The sequence below is a fragment of the Lissotriton helveticus genome, chromosome 4_2 (assembly GCF_964261635.1).
Source record: "Lissotriton helveticus chromosome 4_2, aLisHel1.1, whole genome shotgun sequence".
Taxonomy (NCBI): domain Eukaryota; kingdom Metazoa; phylum Chordata; class Amphibia; order Caudata; family Salamandridae; genus Lissotriton; species Lissotriton helveticus.
In genome coordinates, this window is record NC_136064.1 from 96,009,735 (window position 1) to 96,030,151 (window position 20,417).

Here is a 20,417-nt window from a genome sequence, read left to right on the forward strand (position 1 = left end):
AAGCAGATTGGAAGCTCTGGAAGAAGGAACGAAGATTCTGAAACTGGTGGATTGGAGGTAATTGAAGAAGAAGAAGAAGACGAAATTCCAAGTACCAGCTATAAGGATGATGATCCTAACAGAGTGAAACTGCCGAGTAAAGAAGTACCTGAATCTAGACGTGATATCACAGAAAGCAAAACAGATGAAAGTGATGAAGAATCCAGAGTGAAAGATCAAGGAAAAGAGCTTGGAGAGCAGAGTGTAATCAAACTGAAACGAAACAGAAACTATCAAGAAAAGGAGATAATTGGCCATATGAAAATGAGGGCCTAAAATTCAAATTAGTGAATAGAGCAAGATATCAGATAAATGAGGTCTCAAGTCAAAGGGGAGGAGACTCAGATAAGAAAAATCAAGCAGGAAAGAAAATTGAAGTGATAAGCAGTAGACAAAAAGAGTAGTAAAACCAAATCAAATATATAAGTCACCTGAATGTACTTATATTATTATCCCACCAGTAGTTGAGGTGGATAGTAGTAGAATAGTTTTAGATGATGCCAGTGATGATGATAATGATTGATTTTGTTCTGACACAAGGTTGAAGAAATTGTGTTGGGTGACACAATGTCGAAGAAATTGTGTTGGCTGGAAAAACATATTGATGTAAGACATAAGGTCGAAGAAAAGCTGTTAGAGATTAAGATACTTTGTTAAAAAATAAAGTAAAAAAAGAGGGGTGTATATTTGTAATTTTTAAATTTTTAAATTTTTGTTTTTTGAAAGGCTCTTGTTTGTAAGTAAAGATGCCTTCTTCTACTAATAGTAATTAGAGATGCTCAATTCTTAGAAGATGTTGCAAAATGTCTTCAATATGTGTGATCTTGTTAATTTTGGTTTGGTTAATTTTAGCTGTCATTTTCCCTTTTGGAATAGATAAAGAGGTGTATAAAACTAATATGACTAGTAAAGCTGTGGATAATCATGATATAGTTGTCAAGACTAATACAATTATTGTGCATAAACCAGAAATTCACCAAGATAGATCTGTAGGAGATTTTTCTAGAAATACTTTCTCAAGACTTTTATCAGAATATGTTAAGGTGATGGATGTAAAAGATTGCTACATTTGTGTAAAATTACCTACTTCTGTGTCTGAAGGTATCACTTACAATATGCTTCGTCTTACTTATGGCATAACCTGTAGCGTAATAACTAGTTTGTTTTATCAAACAGGTCGTTTAGAATATTATTATTCAAATTTTGATGAAATCTTTGCAAATTTAAAGGTTGATAATAGCCTAAATAAATTGAAACATGCTAAACAGATGAGGGAATTTTTCATAGTAACTAATGAACTTACTTATGAATATGCTTTTAGAAATAATTTAACATGTAAATTGAGAACTGAAGAGAAATTATTTTTGAATATGGTTGAAGAGAGTAGGTCAATTTATAAGCGAAATGAAATGCTGAAACGTACCAAATCTAAGTTTTGGCAAATTGGAGATGAAAAGCTCAATGGTAGAAATTAAAATGTTGCAATTCACATAGATAAACCTGTTAGTGGAAAACTTTGTATAAGAAGAGATAATTTGTTGTTCGACAATTATTTTGTAGGTGCTAGTCAATGTGAAGATACTTATCGTATTTTAGGGGGATGGGGATTTAAAGGAGGTAAAGATCCAATTTTCCCTGGGATTTAGGGGCACATTACGATGGAGGCTTTTCTGCATCCTCCGGGCCGGCGGAAGCCACCGCCGGCCCGGAGGATGCAGAAAATCCTCTGCGGACCCACCAAAGACACACCGCCACATTAGGATGGCTGGTGGGTCCTGGTTTCTGTCCGCCGCTTTTCCGCCGCGGTTGGCTTACAACCACGGCGGAAAAGGCCTAATATGGTGGCGGTGTCTCTCAGACACTGCCAGACATATTAGGATGGCTGTGCAAACATGCTTTTCCGCGGCGGATTCTCCGCCGAGGAAAAGCATGTGGATCTTCACCTCGGGGGCCCGTAGCGGGCACCCTGGGTGAAGGGGGTAGGGGGTGCACATGGGGGGTACCTATGGTACCCCCCTGCCTTTGCGTGCACGAAGCGGCAGGCACCGCGCGGTGCCTGCCGCTTTGTGCATGCAAATGCACTGCTTTCATTTTTTACATTGCGGCGGGTGCTGCTTAAATGCGGCTGTTTAATTAATGGCATGTGCTTATTTGTGTGCTTATGTTATGTCTTTTCTGTGATTAAAATGCATAAAAGAGTTCCTGCAGTTCCTAAGGGAATGGTAGATATGATGCTGCTTAATTGTGCTTCAGCTAGGTAACATAAATTAACGGGTTTTTAATTAGTAAAGGGGGTGGGTAACAGAATGAGTCTCAGTTCTTTAATTAATTAATGTTTTGTGTTTGTTTAATAATAGTTTCTGAGGTGAGGCCTAAGAGATGATTTAGAAAATGTCTGGCAGAGCTGGAGATGTGAAAACTTGACCAGAGTGAAGACTTCACTCATGCGCAGAATGTGGAGCTTTTTGCTGAACAGTCAACATTTAATGCAGAAAGTTTTTGGTCGAGTTGAACGTGCTCTTGGAGAAAAGCTCAAGGACAGGAAACCAGTATGTCTGCCAAGATTAGGAAGTAATGTTCTGAAATCGGGAGAAAGTATCACTTTCGAGGAAGCTAGAAGGATGGAGAAATTTAAGAACAATAGGGCTTATGATGAAGCCTGGACTTGGTCAGAATCGGATGACCTAATGGTGGACTGACATGGCTCAGCCAATAGCAAACCTGGATTGATGAGAAAGTATGCAAAATGTAGTCAGTTTAGCTAGTTAGAAAAGTATAAAACCTGACCTCATGGGTAGGATGGCGCTTCTCGCTTTCCAATTCCAGATTGACATGTCATGCTGTTGGACTTTGGCGCACGTAAGGACAGCAGACTTTAAATGATTTTTCCTTTCTAGGTGGAGAAAGAATTAGACAGGGAAATAGGGTTTAAGGAATGGAAACTGTTATTTTGCTAATAATTCTTGATGCTGAACTTGCTTCTTAATGTCAGTTCAATAATTTAACTCCATAATAAAAATGCTGCTTTCTTGATTGCTAATGAAATAAAGACTTTAAACCTTTTTGCTATTCTACTTTATGAATAAAGCTAATAAAATTAGATTTGAAATGACAAGCTGGTCTTGTTTATTCATGATCTAGTTACCATCAGTTGATTCAATCGCCATTAGTGGCTTGATTATAAATGATAAATGTTTAAAAACCATGGTGAAAATAGTTAAACTGCAGTTGTATATAATAGTGTAAATAGTATGAGAGTAGTTTTATTAATCAGGCCACATGATTCAAGCGCTCAAAAATTGTCTCATTGGTGTTATGGGCCTTATTTGTTTTTCATGATTAATGGTGAGTATTGTGGTGATAGGTTGCGTTATTGAGACAGTTTTTCAATAGGAGCGCTGGATCACCTGTCAACAGTACATACTTTCATGCCCTACGCCAGTGATAACTGACATACATATAGTTATGTGCTTTCATAGCTCCACATTTATGGAATTGGCATATACATTTCCACAGGATACAAGTCCAGGCTATAAGCATTCAATTGTACAACTGCAATACATCCGGTTGCGCAACATCACAAGGACAAACTCTGCAAATCTGGAACACTAAACAGGGAATACACATTTCAGTTGTAACACATATAACATATCATGAAATATATCAGCATAACAAGCATTTAGTGCCCACCCAACTTATATTGAGCTTCTCATGTCCTGCATCAATTCTACCCAATTTCCAAAGTGAAGCACTGCAGTAAAATGCTCGTTGAATGAAGATGTCTGACCAGACTATTGTGACTCTAGCAGGAGTTACCACATCTTGCAGGGTTTCATGCAGATGCTGCTGTTCTTGTCCGAGATTCGTAAGGAGGTTAACACAGACATGTTCTATCAAGTAGCGAAACAGCATGGTATAACTGTGTTTTTACTGGCATGACCTGCCCACAGTTAAATATCTCTGCCTCCAAATGTAAATCTGCCACAATATAGATCACACACCACCGGTGGTTTGCGACCAACACCAACAAGGGCTTCTGATTTATGTCTGTATCCAAGATGCACTTATTAAGCACAAACCTAGCCTGTCGCAGTGCTGCACAGAGCTAGAGGCAAAGAGTACATCAGAGGGCATTTTCTAGGTGAGGAGGATGGGGGCAGGAGAGGACTAGAGTGGAAGGGGGATTTCTATAGCATCAAGATGTAGTTGTCTGGGAAGAGGAGTGTTTTCGGCTCTTTCCTGAATTCAGGGTAGGTTGTGGTGGTCCTGGTAGATACAGGATGCTGTTGCAGATCCAGGGTGTGCACTTGGAGAAGGCGTGGTTCCTAAATTCTTTTTTTTAAACTTTTTTCCATTTCTTTAACTCCTGCATGTGTATCAAGGGCCACAGGACATGGAAAACTTGACAGCTAGATTGACAGTGGAGTTCAATTAGGGTGGAGTAATATTGTTGAACCTCTTCAGGTCTTTCATTATACATGCTGTGTTGTGTAAGATGCTTTTCAAGGGGGCCAGTGTGACATCCAGAAACAATGGAGCACGACAGTTCCGCCATCCAGATGTGAGAGTACTAGGGCTTCGTAAGCAGCTCTGAAGCTGCTTCTGGAAAAAACTGAGTAATTTTTTATTAGAAGAGTTTGTACCATGTTCTCTTGGTCTTCTTAGCAATGTGTTAGTTGAAGGTGAAATTGGTGTTTGATGTTGGGTAATAGCTGAGGGTTGGAGCCAGCCAGGGTCAAGTCATTGAGCCAGGATTGGTCTAATTATTGTTTGTTATTGATGGAAAACAAGACATATTTGATCTTGGTGGGGGTGAGTTTCAAATAGTTGGTGGACATAAATGGGGTGTAGGAAGCTGTAGGAGAGTAGGGTCTGCAATCCTATGATCACCCAGATTTTTGCTTTTTGCTTCACTGGTTTACGACTTTCCCTGGCTGTGGGCCTGCTAATCAGACCCACAGCCTAGCTGTTCTCTCTATTCCAAATTGTACCCAGGTACTGAATTGGCACTGGGCCCTCTCTGAGTCCCTGTACCCAGGGCTGAGGTGTACCCAGAAGTCTCCCAGGGGCTGCAGCATGTATTATGCCACCCCCGGGCTGACTAACTAAACAGACACAACTGGCTGCTTGACAGCTGGGGGCAAGGTGGTGTACTCACCCTTTGCTTTAGATATAGTATCCCTATATCTAACCCTAAAATGGACACACAGATCTCCTATCAGTCACTCCTATGGCAGGCCTTAACAATCCTGAAGGCAGAGTGCTTGGAATCGTGTGAGATAGTGCTCTGGCATGAGCTGAGCCTGTCTGCGGCTTTCGGGATCCATCCCTTAGCCGTTTCCATGATAGCGTCAGACCATATACTCTTAAGTGCCTTATAATCCTCGCGGTTATGGTAACTTTGGTCTGACAATATCTAAACATGTCGTGTAAGGTGTCATACGCTTTGGAATACTACCCCCTCGCCAGTTTTGGCGACGGGGGTAGCATTCCACCCCTCTAGAGGGTGAAGACATGTTGGTAGCCTGTAACCCCGGTTAAAGTTAAACGAAGCCTTAGCTCCACAAAATGGATGCTGCCACCGAGACACAAGTCTGCCCTCCTGCTGCTGGGAGTCCTTCCAGCAAACGGAGGCCTGGACAAAGGGTTTCCTGTCAGGGGCGGTGCCAGCACCGTCCCAGACAGGGTTTTGTGTATCCTAGGTAGGCAGGGCTTTAGAGGAAGGTGACTGCAAGTGGCACCCCGGTGCTCACTGTGCATAGGCCGGCTTGAACCAGTTCCAGGGGCACTCCAGCCCCTGCTCTGGGGAAAAGCCCGCCAAAGGAGAGGGGTGTAACCACCCCCCTCCTGGTCCCACCCATAGGGCAGGACTTAGTCGCGTGCCAGCCCCCTTTTTCAGGATAAAGGTAGGAACTGGCCCCCTTCCAAACTAGATCATCTTTGAATCCTGAACCGACTTTCTACGAAAGGAACTCAAGACTCTTCCTAAGATTTCTCCCTTGTGACTAAGGAGTAGTCACCCTGCAGCAGCAGGCACCATCCAAGCATCGCGGTCTGCTGTAAGTCTCTCCTCCGGATCAAGACTGCCCAGCACGACGAGAACCAGCTTCCCTGGCACCTCTGACCTCAACCTGCATCATCAGCCCAGCTGTGATTCGTGGGTGTGATGAGACCTCGAGGGACCGGCCATCTTCAGAGACTGCACGACGCTTGTCCAGCACGACCACCGAGTGACCCTCGACTGAGTGCTTTGGGGTAAGAGAAGCCCCGACCCTGAGCAGCTCCAGCACCGAAGTTCAGCTCCCCTGCATCCACGAGATCTGCGTGGGGCCCTTCTGCTTTTTGCTGCTCACCGTGTTGTCCAGGTCACTTGCCCGTTGGCTAGTGACCCTCTGACGACGAACTTCGACGACAAACACTGCTGGTCTGGTTGCTCCAGACTGGCCCTTGCTTCCCTCCATCAGGGAAGCACCCTGGACCCTCCTGGTCCACTCCAGACATCCTTTTAGGACCACCGCGTGGGCTTGAATTTGCCAAGACTTGTTGCCCCAATCCTGGGTCCAGCGACGTCGACAGCACAGACCTTCGTGGGACAGCTCGCACCTCGATCCTGGTCGCCGACAACGCCTCCTGGTCCGAGAGACTGCAGAGCCCAGCAGCGCCCACTCACCTGGTTGAGGTGACTTCGCCCGGTGCCACTCTGGTGCCCACCTAATCACTGGCTAGTGATTCAGAACTTGGTCCCCTCTGCTTTCAGGTCTTCCTCTTCACTGATCCAGGCTTGGATCCTCACGAACTTCTTCACTGGTCGCCTGCCAGCAACTTCTTTCTTCAGGCTCCTGGTTCATCAACGAAGAAACCCGACGACACTTGAACCCTATGCAGCCGCAGCCCCTGGGCTAGGTAAACTGAGTACTCCGGTGCTCCAGCGTAGGCCCACTCTCTAAGTGTCTAGATCCACTTTCGTTTTTGACCTACCTAGTCGGGTTCGCCCGAAAACACTAACTTTGCAACTACTAGCCTCCATAGACTTTTTTCCGCCTTACGCGTGAGAGTTCCCACTCTGCACACGACGTCCCTAGGCCTCCTGCTTCCAATCTAAGGGTTCAGCATTGTAGGTCTAGCGTTTCTAAAGTCTATGAGAATAGTTACTTACCTGCTAGTAATTCGCATTCCACTTTTGTAATATATGGTTTTTCGTGCCCCTCGGGCATTTGTGTAAATTGTGCGACTTAAAGTATTTTCTTAGAAGTTTTGTTGTGTGCTTAGCTCCCTGACTCATAAAGAGTTCAGGGTAGTCTTGTTATAAATAAATATCTGTTTATTTTCATAACAACTTGTGTGGTGTCCTTTCACTTGGTGTTCAAGGGGTAATGTGATGGTAAAACAGCTGGCTTAACACGCCCTCTAGAGTATTAGCCTTAGACTGCTCGTGTCCATGCAACTAGGATAGCTGGTCTATAAGGTTGACTTACAACCAATCATCAATAAGGGTTGTTTGGACTGATACAAAGTGCTCACTAGAATAGTGAACATTATATATCAGGCCAACTTCTCACATTGGTGAGCAGCGGTTGGGATTTGAGCTTGCTGTTGTTTTACCACACGTATCCTAAGAATATAATTTGAAAGATCACATAAGTACTAAGGTACATATAACTTAGCTTAGAATACTCTGAGTTCTACTGAACCAGCTGTTGTAGCTCCTAGGGCCTAGCACACCCTAAAACTACAACTCTAGCAAGGGATCAGAAGGCAAACATATAGTGTAGGTAAGTGCACCACTTACACCTCACTAGAAAAGCATGTCTACCCAAGGAGAGTCTTCAGAGACTCCCCTGGTGGTTATTGACCCTCCACAGGTCAAATCAAGATATGCAGCTCTCAGTTTCCAGGAGATGAGACAAGTGTGTACCTCCAGGAAACTGAAACAGGGGTCTAACCCCACCATTCCCTTTCTGATAGGTCTCTTAGAGACGTATGATGCTAGGAAAGCCTCTCATACAGATGGGAATATGCCAGCCTTAGAGGGTACCATTGGGGATGAGGAAAATGAAATTTTGCCTGACCAAGATGTCCCCTACGTATACCCTATGTTACATGTATGTGCATGCCATCCATGCACTTCCTCGTAGTGGCCTGAATCACTAGGCCCCTGCAATCATGTCCTGCATTAGAAATGCCAGTCATCAAAGTCTCCCAAACGTTAAGGTAGCATAAGGCCCATGTATTTGCATTTCATGACTCCTGACACACTGAAGCTGCAGTTACGTCACTCTGACCTCGCATACTTCTAGCTCAGCCGAGAGAAGCCCAACAAGAGGCCTGCCAAGACAGTATTATGAATAACAGTTATCTGTTTGCTTTACAGAATCACGTTTCAGTCTGGTGAAGAAGGTACACAGAACCCATCTGCATAGATAGGGCCCAGCCCTTCTGTCTCTGTTTAAGTGGATTACAGTGCTTGCATCAATAGAAAGCTCATGCAATGAACGAATAAATATGCCCTCTCTGTCTTTTAGTGATGAACAACTATTGCTTCAGATAATACATCCCCTGACTCTAGATATCAGTTGTACTAGATGTGCTGGTCGCCTTGACACAAGAGATCTCTCTACTAGGTTGAAAGTCAGCTTCCTCCCAGTTACACGTCAATTGCACGTCATTCTCAAAGTTGCACAATTAGGGCATAGTTCCAGCTAGCTATCCAAACTCCTCCTCTAAGTACCCACCCACCTATGACACCTACCTATCACTTACCTATGACTCATCAAAGTGTACACCCACATGTTCTTATCTCTTTCTTTCTTGCTCTGCCTGGAGCGCTCCGCCCTATGTACAAGGAGTAAAATGTATATATTCTGTTCATTGTTATTAAATGTTAGAAGACCCTTCCTGAACCTCTGTGTGTGGTGATGGAACTGATTCTCCCTTTGACTCGAGTTATTGGAATAAAGCCCATTTAACTTGGACACCACGGATCCTGTCTCTCATTTGATGTATGATACTTTGTTAATGCCTAGAAATTCTGCCAGGGTAATATTTTATTTACCACATAATTTGGCGCCCGAATAGGAACATATCCCTTTCCCCACTCGCCGGTGTTGTAGGTCTAGTCTTTGCCCCCTTCTACAGCCGTGACGGACTTCAAGTGCGCACGCCATCGGGATTTCCCGCTACTCCCTCAGGCCCAGGAGGAGGACGGACTGCGACCAGGCATCCATGCGAGGCGGTGAGGAACGCGGATCGTCTCAACCAGAGCCCAGCCCGTGAGAGAGCAAGGTCCGAGGTCTCCAGAGGTCCACCTGTTCCAAGGCGCAAGCGTAGTCAAGTCAAGTTTCCGAGGCCTTCAAGTTTCAAGTTCTGCTTCCCGGTGAGTACCACTATGGGGAATGCATCAAGTTTCAAGACGGGTCCACTGTAAAAAGTGGAAACGGTCAAGACGGGTCCACGGTTAAACGTGGGCCCGGTAAAGACGTGTCTCATTTTTTGGGACCGGTATGGTTGTACTGTATTCCAGTGCACAAAGTGTATTGTTTTCAAGTACATGTTTTATTCCATGTATCAGGTTAGACTGTGTCTGTTTTAGTGTTATAATGTTTCTTGTATGAATGATTGTTGATTGTTTCTGTCTATTTTTGTGTATTGTGTTTTCATTGTATTGATTTCAAACATGCCACTGTTTTCAAAGTTACGTCAGCTAGGGACCAGGAAAAGGTATACTAGAAGAGTCAGTTAACATCCCGCCAAGAGATACACCTGGTCATGATATGTATAAAAGAAGTCAAGCCCCTCTCAGAAAGATGCCATTGAGTTATGGCGCTAAGAGTCACATAGGTGATCAGAGAAAGAATTCAACAAAGTAGAGAGAAACAAACAAGCAGAGGAAAAAGCCAAAGAAAAAGAATCACGTCCTCTCAGAAGAACTAGCTAGAGTTAGAGTTAGAGCTATAAGTTTACTGTGGAGTTCCTTGTAAATAGCGCCTTGTAAATATGCCTTGTGAATAGCGTGTCATTTTTGTGACATGTTGAGTTTCTTGTAAATATGGCTTGTGAATAGCGCCATGTGGTTATGTTTTGTGCAGAGCTTGTTATCATTACGTTAGTCAGGAGAGAGCTGGATCTCTTTCAAGTGCTTAGAGAAAATGTTTTGAAGATGTGCGTACGTGTAATGTGATAACGTGGAGAGATGAGTTCATGACTTTCCCATGTACTGCAGTCATTGGGGAATGATTGTGCTTCAGCTGCCAAAGAGTTAATATCTTATATTGAGTAGGCAGTATTTGTTTTAACATGCTGTTTAACAAAGTGTTGAGGGATTTTGGCGTTTTTTGGTGTTTGCGGGGGGCGTGTTTTTGAGCGGAAATTCGTACCCGTTCCAGTGGAGGGATTTGGTTGCTTTTTGGTGAGGATTTAGGAAATCGCTTGGACTACTGTGATGTCAAATTTGAAAAGGATCTGAGCTGTGGAAGTGGTGGAAAAAGCATGTTTTGTGTGGAGGTGCGATTTGCCATGTTATCCAATGGGCGTATTTCTGAAAATTGAGATAAAGGTTTCCTTGACTTTTTCATTCTGGGTCTGCCTATGTGCTTTGTCAGTTTGCAGATTGAATGGTAAAATCTTGCATGGAGAGTAAAGAAGTGTATTTGTAAAGGGTTTGCCTTGGAACAATTGATTTAATGTGTTTGACTCAGAGGTCGGTAGTTGTAAATAAACCAGTCGGAGAGTGCTTTAATGTTTTTCACGGTTGAGAAGAAATTATAGAATAGACCCATTGGAGAATGTGCTATTAATTAGTGTACTGCAACCGTGTGTTTTTTTAATAGGGATGTTTCTACAAAATATTAATTATTATTTTTCCCAATGCAAGCTGCCCTTTAGAATAGCGTGTGTCAGTTATCCCACTCACTTAGGAAAGTGGCTATTTGTAAATTAATGAACGTGACCCTTTTTGATAGCTATAATACACTACCATCCTTAATGCATTGCTATGTGTCCCCTACATTAGTTTAATTTGCATTCATTTAGTTTCAAGGCCCACCTATGTACTTTGACAGACTGCTGATAGAAAGGTATAATCTTGCACGGTAAAAGCAGTATTCATTAAAGAAGACTTGGAAAATAGGATTTATTATGTCTGATTCAGAGGTCAGTTAGGCTGCAATGCTTACACAGATGGTTACAGATAAACATTTAGTGGAGACACTTCAATTGATGTATGCAGAGAACAGTCCCACCCCAACAGTCCATGATAATTCGTTTTTTTCTCTCAACTGCAAAATGCATAGCCTTGTGTACAGAAGCACATTGTCCCATATTTGTGTGTTAATTTGCCTGCTAAACAAATGCCCATGTTTCAAATGTCTTGCCTTCTAGCTGAATTAGTTAGACAAAAGTGTTTATTAGAAAGTGGAGCTTTTAAGTAGCAGTACAGGATTATTTTAAAGTACTAGCATGTCACTTAGTTACAGAAAATATGTCCTTATTAAATTGGCTTCAGTGAAATTAGAGAATGTTGGTTTAGCTCTCTGGCCTGGGGGATCAGATATGTTTTGAATTACTCAGTATGTGTTTTTCGACCTTGAAGGTCCTGGCTTCCAGTATATGTTTATGTAAAGGGAGGGTTTTTCCCTCTTGCCGTGCCTGTCTTGTTATTATTGGCCATACTCCAATTCTTTTCCGCGGACGAGACCGAGCTCTGTCTTCAGTGACTTGGCAGCTGTTCTCAGCTCTCAGAGCCTCCGTGATGAGCCGCAGAGAAATGTTTATGTAAAGGGAGGGCTACTGCTCCGACTTACACTAGCTTCCTTCGAATGTGGAGGGAGGAGGCTTGCAGCTCACTCTTTAAGAATCTTGGGGGGAGGAGCCAAGCTCGCGTCCGAGATGGCCGCGCTTTAGCTCGGCTCCGTCTACTTTCCTGTTCGAAACATAAATCCTGCCTTTATCCTGCCCCGGGAAGACAATTTCTGCTACGCTGTGGATCTGCGGCGATCTCTAGGCACTTACCGTCTGTTCCGGTTGTCTCTGGGTGCCGTGGTTCCGGAGCTGTGCCTTCGCTCGCTTCGGGGCCTTTGGAGCGGACTGGCCTGAGTCTCCTCGGCGGCGCCCGGACGGGGCGCTACGCTATGGCCGGCCTTTGATGGCGCAGAGGGCTCGGCCGACGAGGCGGTTGTGCAGATAGGCTGGTTGCGGCTTTCTGGCCTGATCAGACGGTCCCGCGGCCTGAGGTGGAGGCGCTGCCTTCCGTTGACGGGGCTGACCGTAGATGTGGCTTGTCCCCCCCCCTTTGTTCTCCGGTCCGGCCATTTTGAGTGCCTCCGCCCGGACTCGGAGAACGGGGCCGGTGGCATTGGGGGGCCTGCGATCCTCCTTCTTCTGGTGGCCCCCCTTCTTGCTCTGGAAGTGCCTCTGCTGATGGTTGGCTGAATTCTGTTTGCCCTGCTGCGGCCCGGGCCGGGGTCGAGGATCGCTGCGACCCCGCCGGGCTTCCAAAATGGCGGCCGACACTGTATATCTCAGCCGGACCGAGATGGGCGGCGGTGGTCCACGATGTGGCACAGAAGCCGGATACTGTAAAGGTGTTCCTACACTTGCCGACGTCCTCGCCGCCCTGCGCTCCTGGGGTGCTCCGGTGGCCGCACCCGCTGATAACCTGGAGGAGGCTTGTTTCGCTGGGCCGTTTGAGCCCCCCCTGGCGTGTGCGGCTACGTCGCTACTGGGTGCGGCTGGAACTATCCTGGAAATTATGGACCCGGTGGCTGCCGTTTCTGCGGATATGCGGAGTTCCGCTGCCCTCCATCGTGATGTGTCCTCTCCTGGGCTGTGGGTCGGTAGGCCGGGTCCTGTCCGGACCGGACGCGATGGTTCTTCCTGTGCTTCATCCCCTCGAATGGCCGACCGTAGATCCTGTGCTAACTCCGTTGGGTCGGCTTTCCTCAGATCATCTTCGGAACTGTGCCTGCATGGTGTACAATGGTTTCTGACTGTTCCAGATCATCCAAGTGGTACACGAAACATCTTCTGCGGATTGAAGTTTGACCTCCCTGTTCTCTGCCTCCTGTTCCTCATGGTCTGGTTCTTCGTGAGGCGGACTGCCACAGATTTGGAAAAACAAGGACAGGGATGAGACGATCTTGCCTTTGTGGACTGGTGTTTTGTAATGGTTGGATGAGCGGCTGGTAACGGTATGACCTTGTCGGATTCTTGTCGTATTCCTGTAATGTGTCCTTAGAATCTTTGTCTTCCCGTGGGCACTGCTGTTTCGGACGGGAGGGTGGGAGCATATGATTCTGTTTTATGGCCCTCTCCCGTGTTCTTTCCTCCCTTGTTCCTCCTTTTCCCCTTTTTTGTCTTTATGGTTCAATCTTGCTTTAGTTCTTCTATATTTCGGGTTCTGATTAGGGCGACAGGCACGCTGCTGGGGGGTAGGCCATAGCCTTCTGCAGGGGTGCAGGGTGGGCTTGTGGGGTGGGGGGGGGGTCTGTCATTTCTTTGGGGTTTTTCTCCCCTCATTTTCTTATTCTTGGTTCTCTGGCTCTTGTGTGTCTTCTTTTACGGGGCGCGGTCTCAGCATATGTCCCCCTGGGTGGGCTATTTTTGTTGCACTAACCGTTTGGTCTTACTGTGACTTGGGCTCACTACGTAATTTTGCTCCGGTTACTACTGGTTCTGTATACCGATTTGTGGTTCCCGATCTCGTTTGCCATGGGGCGCGTGCTTGAGGTGGCGTTCTTCCTTTCCCCTTTTGTCCCCTTCTTCCTCTTTTTCTTTCCTTCCTCCCCCCTCTCGTGGGGGGGGGGTTTCCTTATTCTTTGGGTTGTGTGACGGAGGGCTTTATTTGATAAGCTTTTTTCGATTCTGTTTGATATGATATGTTCTTGTTGTGGTGGGTGGGCGCTGCACGGCGGTTGCCACTGTTTTTCTGGCGGGACTCCTATTCTGCCTTTATCGATATGTGTTTGTCATTATTGCGTTATCCTGTATCTTCCAACGCGGCTTGTTCGCGGCCCACCCCGGCCCTCCGAGACTTCCTACCTGTTATTATTCTGTCGTTCCCGTTTCTATATTAGAAAATCAACCTTCACGTATCCTGCCCCTGCTGGTTGCTATATGGCTTTTAGCCCTTATTTCCTGTATGCTTTGTTGTGATATTCTGTATGCGTTTCGGTGCTGTTGACTCTGTTTCTTCTTTGTGGTGGCCGGCCCGCTGGGTTGTAGGCCCGTATTTGTGAGCCTTCTCTGTACAAATAAAGGTTTTATAAAAAAAAAAAAAAAAAAGAATCTTGGCAGACGCTTGACTCTTTCAATGAGCTCAGCGTTGGCAGCGACCCAATTTTAGAGAAGAAGAGACGAGTGAGAGGCTTGTCTCCTATTTGTTATGTTTGACACTGAGCCAGCTCCTGGCTCTGAGGGGAGGGGTAGGTGAGCAAGGAGTGAGTTCGTAGCGAAGTTACCTCCCCAGCCCCTCTGACTTGTGTACAAACAAAGAAATTGTTCTTCCTTACAGTCAACACTAAAAGCTTCATTGACTTCAGATAAGTCACGCTTGCAAATGAATAGTTTGTCCCTCAGCCGTGTAAACAGAATAATTGGCAGGAGTTTCGCTCTTGCAATGGGTTCAGCATCTGGCAGTCATTCAATTTTAGATCCCAGTGAAGCCCGGCTTGGAGTTGATTCAAAACTCCGAGCGCGAACATCGTTCTAGAGGGAGGGGCTGCTTCTCAAAGGAGTGAGGAGTAGCGAGGCTCCAAGTTTTCTGTCTATGTTAGAATAATTTGGATTTTATTCAAATACATTTAGAGAACATATTGTAGGTAGTATGGTCATACTATTCCCAAGATTTAGAGTAGGATTTTTTTTTTTTTTGTAAACTGCAGAGCTTTTGGAAAGAGGTTTCCCCAAAATAAAAATTGTGCTTTTCAATTGAAAATTCATTTTTATTTATTTATTTATTTCTATATAATTCATTTTGCTAGATTGATGACAGTGAGCCCTAGTATTTACAGTCAAGCACTAAAGAAACGGCTAGACAGTATTCACATGCCTGCCAACACAGGACTGATGCAGTACGTAGACGACATCATGGTTACAGCACGATCAGTCACAGAATGCGAAAATGCATCACTGACAGTTCTACATTTTCTGGCTGACAAGGGGCACAAGGCCCCAATGCAATTCTGTGAAAAGCAAGTGGTGTAATAGGACACTTGCTTTCCAAGGAGGGTAGACAGCTAACACAAGAACGTATTCAGTTACTTACTAACCTTTCACAGGCCATGACACAAAAGGAAGTTCGTGCATTTATTGGCCTCACTTCTTACTGTAGGCAATGGATTCCCCAGTATGCATATCTAGCCAACCACTCATACAGTTAACTACACAGGAGGCAGCCATTTTGACTGTACTCCCTAGAACACAAGAACACACCTTGGCATTTGAGGAATTAAAAAGAGCATTATGTCAAGCGCCAGTTTTAGCGACTCCATGTCACAGTAAACATTTTATGCTTTTTTATTATTATTTATTTTTACATTTGACTGTAGCGAGACTGACAGGATATGAACTGACATTATTTCAGCCACACATAGAGATCAGACGTTGTAATATTCTGAATCCTGCAACACTTTTGCCCTCAAGTACAGTAAATGCACCACCACATGAAAGTAAACATTTATACAGACTCACAATACGCTTTTGGCGTTGTTCATGATTTCGGGGTACTATGGAGGGAGAGAGGTTTCTTGACCTCCCATGGGACCAAAATCCAGCATGGCCAGCTTATCCAAGCCCTGTTGGAAGCGATACATTTACCTACAGCCATTTGCAGACCGAACAGCTAAACTGACAGCCCAGACACCAACAGACACGACAAGGACAGAGGTACCATTACTGACAACATGTATGACAGTCGGGGATCCCACTCAAGATGTACTCGACATACAGACACATGCCACAACAGATGAGATAAAGAATTGGACTGAACAAGGAGGGGTTCAGACTGACCAAGGTTGGATGACTAAGGGAAAAGCTACATGGTTTCTCCCAGATTCTATGGTACAAGTAATCATAAACACAGCTCATAGTCCAGCACACTTAGGAGAAAAAGCAATGTTAGACAGCTTACAGAATATGCGAACATGTATGATCTGTTGCCAGTTCAATCCAGGTAAAGGCATTCCGGTGGAACAAGGCGGATTTCATCCTCCTGACCACCCTTTTGAGGTTCTCCAGACGGATTATATCCAAATGGACAGATGTCTTAGTAGTAATGTGTGCACTATCTAGATGGACAGAAGCATATCCAGTTCCAGGTTATACTGCTGTGACAACAGCCAGACAGTTAGTGCGCGAGTACTTCCCCAGGTATGGATTGCCGCCTGTGATCTATTCAGATAACGGTCAGTCATTCTCCTCTGAATTAATGAAACAAGTGTCACTTCTGTTAGGTTATAAGTGGAAGTTCCATTGTGTACGACACCCAGAAGCAGCAGGCCTTGTAGAAAGACATAATCAGACAATTAAGACAAAAGTTGCTGAGATCTGTACAGAAAAAGGCGTGGATTGGATGGTGGCCTTGCCGGTTGCCCTCTTTTACATGCGAATGGTAGCTCATTCCAGAACAGGCCTATCTCCTTATGAAGTAGTTTTCGGTAGACCGCCAAATATGTGGGGTACACCTATGCTTGAGTAAATAACTGATGTTGACAGTAACATGCTGACAGATTACCTGGCTTCCTTGATTTCTGCACTACTCTCTTGTTGTTCACAGGTTGCTGCCGCCTTCCCTGGCAACACCCAGGTCAAGGAACATGCCATAAGCACCAGAAGATTCTATACTTGTGTCCGGAATTTTGATCGTTCAAGTCCCCTTGAGCCACGTTGGAAGACGCCGAAGTTGGTGGAAGGACGTAAAGGCCGAACTCACCTTCATCACTACAAAAGATACTTTGGACTATTTGGAACTTTGGAACTTTTATAAAGAACACTGACCTTTGCTAGAAAGACTCCACAGCAGGAGTATAGGTTTAAGTAGCGATCCAGTAAGTCAGACGTAGTTTAATTGTCTAAGTCCACTCGGTGGTGAATCGGTTAGGCTAGATTTCTGACATGTATAAGATCACATATGAGAATAGCAAGAAGAGAGATAAGAAGGAAAAATACTGCAAGATATTACGCAGTAGATGTATAGTTACCTTGATCATTCTTTTTATTCTGTGCATTGTTATAATTGGTATCAGTTTATTGCTACATGTTTTCTTTCCCATTTCCTCACATATACATTCTTCCAGTAACAGTACCATAGAGCATACATTTAGTGAACTGCCTCCTCATGAATTGTCATATCGACTTGCACTACGTAACAATACATTTATTCGTATGTTACACCATTCTCACCAGACCAGCAATGCAACTGACTGCTGGGTATGTGGCCAACTGCCCCCTTATCAGAAAACGGAGGGAGTTTTGCCATTCTATTGTCATATAGCTCCTGTATATCCTTATATCGTGTTAGGTTAGCATAGGTACATTTGAGGTTTAAACGCCATTTTTCTTTCTTGCAACTTCTGCACACGACACTTAATTGTTGACTTAGCTTTCAACCTAGTAGTTTGCCGTGGTGTATGTGAGAATAATATGTTATTGCTCTGATATCAGCTTTGCTTAATAAACTATGTCTGCACGAAGAGTGCTGAAGTTTCAGGAACAACACGATATGGAATTGTTATGAGGTCTGATCTCCACGCCTTCATAGTCATAACACAAGTGCAGCCTTTGCCAACTCTGGCTTCAGGCGGGATTGATATTGCTTTGCACGAGGCACATAGAACACACTTGATGCGGTGCACATGCAGAGAGAGCTGGTGTATGCTGATGTGATTCCTTCATGCTAGGACACTAAGGTATGGGCCCGCCCTGAAACAACCCAAAGAGACCTTCTTAGCTAATAATATAATATATGTGTTAGGGAGGGTGAGATATAAGTGTTGTTAACTCTTATTCATTACAGTATGTTAACATGCTGTCACCATTCGCTTTTTATGTCTTAGTAACTATGCTGATAATTTTGCTACTGATAATAAGTATACTTGTATTATCTAAGATACTGCGCCTGAGAAGACGGCATTAGTAAATAAACATTTCAAATGCACATGTGTCTTCTTTACTCCATGTTCTGGTTTGTAATGATAATATAACGAAAGAGTGTTCATGAGTCCCACGTACCCTGAGGTACTGTAAGTTCATGTTCTGGTTTGTCTAAACATTGGGAGTTTGATATGTCCAATGAGACACTGTAGCTAGCTCGGTAAGGGGTGAGTTGGTTGCTAAGGTGAGTTTTGGGACACCCTAATTTGCCGAGGTTCCACTCCTCTGTGCACAGTTCTGTGTGAGAACAGAAACCCTGCGACATGGCGCCCAACGGTTTCGGTGGTCTTATATCATGACACTCGAGTAGTTTATCGTTCATACCTTAACCCCTTCACCTCCGTTTCCGGAAAGCGGGGTGTCGGTGAAACCTACCTATTTTTTGAGATAGGTATTATTCAAGCTTGATTCTTTCTTAAACGGTTTCTTTGAATTACTACCCAGTTGTGCTACAAAGTATTCTTTGTGTTTTCTTGTTTCCAGTGTTGTCATGGCGGCGGTGGCCATTGCGCAGCATAGTCGCGTAGCGGTACGCAACCATCTTCAGACGTACCAGGTCCCGGTGGATGGGATGGCTGTGATTTTCGTGGTATGTGCAGATCCGGCGTTCCCTTACGAGTTGTTTTACTCTTGGGTTACGTTTCCGGCTGTGGACGCTAATTCTGGTTTGTTCCACTCCTACACCGCCTCGGCTGTCCCGGCTGAGTATACACCGTACAGGGCATTGGAAATACCTATTGATCATTGGCAGCATCGAGTTTGGTTTGATGGCGCCCTCCCCCACTCTTTGTCCGCTGCGAGGTTAGGTCCACTCTCAATTCCAGGTACAAATTGGCCTGCGTTGGGTGGCTTTACCCCGCACCCGAATCACGGCGCTTGTACCCTGCAGCAAATTCGTAGGCTGCATGTTGTTTCCATTTCCGTGATTCGTGCATTAGTGCAATACATCGGTCGCCACCTGCCTGGTGGTCCCCAGGGGGGTGCGGCCGTTCCCATGGATCGAGGCGGAATGCGTCTCAATCCAGTGATGGTTAATTCGGTTTTTGGTGCTCGTCCAGTTGACAACGATGACTTCCCATTTTGGCTAGCTGAGAAGTTTGATCAACTGGAGGCGGTTTTTCCGAATTCTACTCCTGCTGATAAGCATAGGATGTTGACGATTACTTTACCGAAGGATTTAACTCCTGAACTTGTTGACTGTGAAAGCTGGGGAAAAACATTTGCGGCAGTTTATACAAGGTGCTTCGGCACCCCGTCTATGACTGCCCTGCCTGACATCATTAGACGTGTTCAGAATGATCACGGTCCAGAGGCAGCGGTTGAATTGGGTATGCGCCTGTGTGGTTCTTTTGAGATTGTATGTGATCTCATTCTCTCCAATGTTAAAGGAGATGCAGTTAACTTTCAGGTGTCGAATGCTTTGGCTGCTCTGCCCGATGCCGACAAACCCCGTCAGTTGGCAAAAATTGTAGTGGCCGCTTATAAGACAATTGGCCGCACAAGTAGGGGTCTGAAATATTTTGCTGTAAAGGAGAAAAAACAACCTCAAGGACAATCTGCAGTTGCAGATGTCCCGCCCAAGTCCAAAAAACAGAATTGGCCTAAAAAACAGACACAGGGGAAGCAATATAAGCAGACTCAGGATTCTTTTCCTGCGCTTCAGGCTCCTGCGCCGACAGAGAAAGTATATGATTTGCGCGATCGCGCGATGATTAAATCACCTGATCGTTTTCAGGGTTCTGATCAACGCTCTCCTCGTTCCTTACAGGAAACATCGGCCCCGAAGACCGGTGGAGGAGGGGGTGGACGTGGACGTGGTGGCCAACAGGGACGTGGTCAGTCCCGCCAAGCTGACGGCGCAGTGAAGCAGGAGGATTCTACGCCTAAAAGACCGCAGTTTGCGAAAAAGAAAGTCGCAGCCTTAACAGCGCATCGATATGCCACAGATAGTGAGAACGCGGCTTCGGAATCTGACGTGGGCTCTGACCTTGCTGGACAGCGCGGCGGAGATAACCATAGTCAGAGAGGCGCTGCGTCCACTACTGAGGGTGACAGCGACTGAAGTGTTCGTTGTAATTGAAACAGCCAATACAAGACTGGCTCCCCCTGAAAGACTTTTTGAAATTGTCCTGTTAATTGAAGGTGACATACAGCGTACTGTCAGAGGGGTATTTTGGGAGAACCTTTCGTCTACGTACGACATTTTGCTTTCTGAGGCTGACTGGCCCCCACCT

At 45.1% G+C, this 20,417-nt stretch overlaps 1 protein-coding gene across 2 annotated transcripts in view; it reads right to left on the reverse strand.

Annotated features, from left to right (window-relative positions):
• The window catches only part of TEX11 (testis expressed 11), an 853,291-nt gene that overhangs the window by 746,651 nt on the left and 86,223 nt on the right, over positions 1–20,417 (reverse strand). Inside the window, exon 2 of one of the 2 annotated variants that reach the window (XM_078640006.1) lies at positions 2,827–2,932. The exons of the other annotated variant lie outside the window; for it this stretch is intronic. The gene's annotated coding sequence lies outside the window, so the exon portion shown is untranslated. The remainder of the gene's footprint in view (positions 1–2,826; positions 2,933–20,417) is intronic. 2 annotated transcript variants of the gene reach the window in all.